The sequence below is a fragment of the Pongo abelii genome, chromosome 21 (genome assembly GCF_028885655.2).
Source record: "Pongo abelii isolate AG06213 chromosome 21, NHGRI_mPonAbe1-v2.0_pri, whole genome shotgun sequence".
Taxonomy (NCBI): Eukaryota; Metazoa; Chordata; class Mammalia; order Primates; family Hominidae; genus Pongo; species Pongo abelii.
This window is the reverse complement of record NC_072006.2, coordinates 46,154,436-46,159,696: the sequence shown is the minus strand read 5'-3', so window position 1 is coordinate 46,159,696 and position 5,261 is coordinate 46,154,436.

The following is a 5,261-nucleotide window of genomic DNA, read 5'->3' as shown; positions in this document are numbered from 1 at the left end:
CTGTTATACAAGCACAGCCCTGCACACAGAAAGCACTCACTACACATTTGTGGAACAGGCACTGATTATGTAAACAGCCCTGCTAAAGAGATAACATAATCACCATTTTCACAGAAGAGAAAACTGAGGCTCAGAAAGACAGTGGAAGAACCTCTGTGCTGATGAAAAAACAATTTTCAACCAAACTCTTCCCTGTTTCTACAGATTGAAAAAGAGAAGTGAAGGAGGTAGAATAGGAGATGAATTGGTGCTTAGCTCAAAGTGGAGAGGAGAGGCCATAAAGGAATTAGAGAAGGAAGAAGCTACCAGAAGCCAAGTGATAAATTTCTATTTGAATTACGTTGCAGAAATTTAAAGAATGCCATTTTGGTAGATAAATGTGCGTGCTGCCTGTTTTCAAGAAATGAACATTGTGTATCTTTCTGTTTCCTTACCTGCCATGGCAACCAGAAAGCTTCGAATCAGATTCACTGCTTGAGTAATAATCAGTCCAGAGTTTAGAAGCACCTACTCTTTCTTTCCCTCCCAGAGGAGCTGTTTTCTGCTTTGTGCTTCTCTCTGCCCCACGGAAACGCCCAATCCTCACCCTAAACATGAAGCAGCATGGGAGAATTTTCACATATTGTGTTAATTGGCCCATTCTTTGATTCCTTATATTTCACTAGCCCTACACTAATCATAGGAATAATACCAACCATAATTAGGCATCATAAGTATAATGATTTCATTAAAGCTCCTTTAATGGATTCGGACATGTACACTTTATTACCTTGTGATAATTGGAGTTGCTGAATTACAGTAACAGAACAACTGAAGGTAATTTCCTACTTGGCCAAAGTCAGTTGACCTCCCCCGGGTCTCCAATTATTATATTTCTTCCTGGAATCAGGTCTCCCTTCTACTCAGAAGCTGCTGCAAGCTCCAAGCTATTACGATGGACTCTAAGCTTGCACGGGAGTCATGAAGTTCTAATTTTCTCATTACACAACTTCATCTGTCAGCTATTTTCTGGTGAGTCGGCCCTGTTCTATAGCGTAGGTGATAAATAGGCATGAACATCTTAGCGAGCAGAGAGGCAAATAAACATCTAAAAATGATCAGGCCTTGAGAATCCTCTATCAGATAGTGTTACAGGTCAGAGGAAACCAGAGCAAACCACAGACTGAAACATGGAGAAAAGGCTGAACCCAATCTGCCCTCTTTCACTCGGAATCACAATGACAGCAGTAGGTAATTTCTTCTGCTACGCAGAGAGTCTCAGAGAGTTCTTTAGACAGTGCTGTCAAACTCAGTAAAGTAAGTTGATAGCATACCATCCACTGAGCACCTAGGAGGTGTGCTATAGTGTGTGAAGGCTTTAAAATACTGACTTTTTTCTAAATCAGGAGAATAGTTTACATTACGCACATTCACTCATTCACTCAATCTTATTAAATGAGATTACAATATGCCTGGCATGCTGTAAGCATCATATAAGTGTTAGTGACCATCTTCCTTTATTCATATAATGGCTCAGTGTCTACGTTGAGCCACGCACAACGATAAACATCAGAGGTACGATTGTGAATGAGACAGACACAACCATTGCCTTCAAGTTATTTGCAGTCTAGTTGGGTAGAGATACTATATAAATCAGCTTATATATATATTGATGTTATTGTCATTACAATTAATGTAGTGAAGGAAAGTTCCAGGTCCCATAATAAGATAGAATAAGGGACATGACTTAGTGTGATGTAGAAGGAGGAGGCAGTGAGAAAGTGATCTTTAAGTTAAGGCTCAGAAGATAGCCAGGTGAAGAGGTAAGAGGAAGAATGTTTCAGAAACATGGAATAGCTTGGATGGAGGTTTTCATGTAGGAAGGAGCTGTGTAAAAAACAAGGAAAGGGAAGGTTTGTCTGAAGATTAATGAGCAATGATGGGGAAGTAGCAGACATAAGATCACACAGGGCTCTGTAAGCCATGGTGAGAGTGTGAATTTCATCCACTCAGCCACAGACCCTGAAAGATTGATGACTGGTCAATCAGGGACTGGCTCTGAATGACCAATCATCATGATTTATATGACTTCTAGATGAATTGATCAATAGCCAATCCATCCTGAAATGTTTATTTAGAAACTACTGTATGAAAATCACTTGTGCAATGATGAAGAAAGCATAAGAAGTCTTCCATTATTTCCTGGATTATTTAAAATAAACTGTTTGGCCAGGGTACAAGGTTCAGCAGAGAAGTGGAGGAGGATGAAGTTGAAAGGAATACAACTTAAAATGCTAAGACAAGGAATTGGATTTTAGAATTTTTTTTGTCTTTTAGAGAGGAGAAAAGAAGGGCAGAAGGCAGGGAGAAGTTAATCTTGTTGATTGTCTTTCATCTGCCAGGCACCTGTATTGGATATTTTATACATAGATTACCATTTGATAACCAAAACTCTGAGAAATTAATTTAAGCATCTCTGCCTATTTACCCTCAACATCAAATTTTTAGTTATGAATACAAAACAGGAAAAGAAATTGTTCAAGCTGATCTTAAGATGTTGACCACTGCCTTCCCATCCTCAACTTTGTCTAAAACATTTTAACCTGCCTGCGTCTTTGCTACCACACTGATATCCCCACCCACAGAGCTCTCAGCCACAATTGACCACCTTGAGGCATCTCACCCAGGGAATCTATCTCACAGACCATGGGGAGGTGATCAAGTTCACTCTACTGAGGATCTGAACCAAGTGAACCAGAGTTTGGGTCCAGTAGGAGATGGTAGGAGTTCAAAACCAAAGCCAGAGCCAAATGAGTAAATGCTGAAGTTGTGGAGAACAGAGAAATCCTGAGCAACAGAAATCTTAGCTTCAGAGAGATGCAGAAGAAAGCACAGGGCACAGAAAAACGCAGGGACAAAAGGCCTCATAGCCTCATCAGAGACAGAGGGCATAAACTCAGCTTTCCAAATCTTATACTCTCAACCTGTGTTCAGTTATCTATTGATCTGTAACAATCACCCCAAAACTGAGCAGTCTGAAAGACCAATAATCATATTATTCTTATTTCTCACATTTCTGGGGTTGGCTGAGCCCAGCTAGGTGGTTCTCACTTGAGGTCTGTCATGTGGTTGCCATCAAACAGTGGCTGACACTGCAATCAATGGATGGATGGATCGCTCACTTGCATCTTGGAGGCCTGAGCTGGGAAGATCACACAGGTGGGGCTGAAACAACTTGGGCTCCTCAGGCATCTTTCTCTATCTCTACATGGTCTTTCCACATGGTCTCTCCTTCAAGGTGGTTTCAGAAACCTGGAAGTCTTCCTGGAAGCTGCTCAATGTTCCAAAGGCCTGGGTCTGCCAAGAGAGAGCCGGGCAGAAGCTGCATTGTCTTTTATGACCTAGCCTAGGAAGTCATGAGGCATCTACTCCTGATGCATTCTACGTTCAGCAGCAAGGTATGGAGGCCAGCAGTAGTTTAGGGGAGGTGAAAAAGACCCGCTCTATTGATGGAGAAATGTCAAGTAATTTGTAGACAGATTTTTGGACACCACAGCCCACCTATATACTTTGTCTCTTGCTCTTTGATGCCTGTGAGATGCTCCTTACTTCTCTAAATTAAGACACCTCTTTACTAGTGAGGATGGATTTTCATACAACAACCAAATGTGTCCTGATCAAAACACAAGATATACAGGCATACTTCTTTTTCTGGTTTTTTTTTTTTTTTTTTTTTTGAGACAGAGTCTTACTCTGTCACCAAGGCTGGAGTGCAGTGATGCAATCTCGGCTCCCTGCAACCTCCACCTCCCAGGATCAAGGGATTCTTTTGCCTCAGTCTCCCAAGTAGCTGGGGACCACAAGCATGTGCCACCATGCCCAGCTAATTTTTGTATTTTTAGTAGAGACGGGGTTTCACCATGTTGGCCAGGCTGGTCTCTAACTCCTGTTGCAGAAGCTGCAGCAGGTTGTCCAGAAGATCTAGCTAAGATCATCAATGAAGGTGACCACATTAAATGACAGATTTTCAGTGCAGATGAAACAGCCTTCTATTGGGAGAAGATGTCATCTAGGACTTTCACAGCTATAGAGAAGTCAATACCTGCTTTCAAACTTCTAAGGAATGGGTGACTCTCTAGTTAGGGGCTAATACAACTGATGACTTTACGTTGAAGCCAGTACTCATGTGCCATTTCAAAAATCCAAGGGCCCTTAAGAACCATGCTAAATCTACTCTGTCTGGGCTCCATAAATGGGACAACAAATCCTGGATGACAGCACATCTGTTTACACCATGGTTTACAAATATTTTAAGCCCACTGTTGAGATTTGCTCCTCAGAAATAAAAGATTCCTTTCAAAATATTACTGCTTATTGACAATGTACCTGGTCACCCAAGAGTGTTGATAGGGATGTACAAGGATATTAGTGTTTTTTTCATGCCTAATAACACAGCATCCATTCTGCGGCCCATGAATCAAGAAGTAATTTCCATTTTCAAGTCTTATTATTTAAGAAATACATTTTATAAGGCTATAGCTGCCATAGATAGTGATTCCTCTGATGGATCTGGGCAAAGTAAATTGAAAATCTTCTGGAAAGGATTCACCATTCTAGATACCATTAAGAATATTCATGATTCATGGGAGGAAGTCAAAATGTCAACATTAACAGGAATTTCCCAGAAGTTGATTCCTACTCTCATGAATGACTTTGAAAGTTTCAAGACTTCAGTGGAGGACGTCACTGCAGATGTCGTAGAAATAGCAAAACAACTAGAATTATAAATGGAGCCTAAAGATATGACTGAATTGCTGCAATGTCATGATAAAACTTTAACAAATGTGGAGTTGCTTCTATAGGTGAGAAAAAAATTGTTTTTTTTTCTTTTGCAATGGAATCTACTCCTGGTGAAGATGTTGTGAACATTGTTGAAATTGCAACAAAGGATTTAGTTTATTTCATAAACTCAGTTGAAAAACAAGCAGCAGGGTTTGAGAGGACTGACTATAATTTTAAAAGAAGTTTTACCGTGGGTAAAATGCTATCAAACAGCAATACATGCTAGAGAGAAATCTTTCAGGAAAAGAAGAGTCAATCACTGCAGCAAGCTTCCTTGTTGTCTTATGTTAAGAAATTGCCACAGCCACCCAACCTTCAGCAACCAGCACCATGATCAGTCAGCAGCCATCAACATCAAGGCAAGACTCTCCACCAGCAAAAAAGATTACAACTTGATGAAGTCTCAGATGATCATTAGCATTTTTTGGCAAAAAAGTATT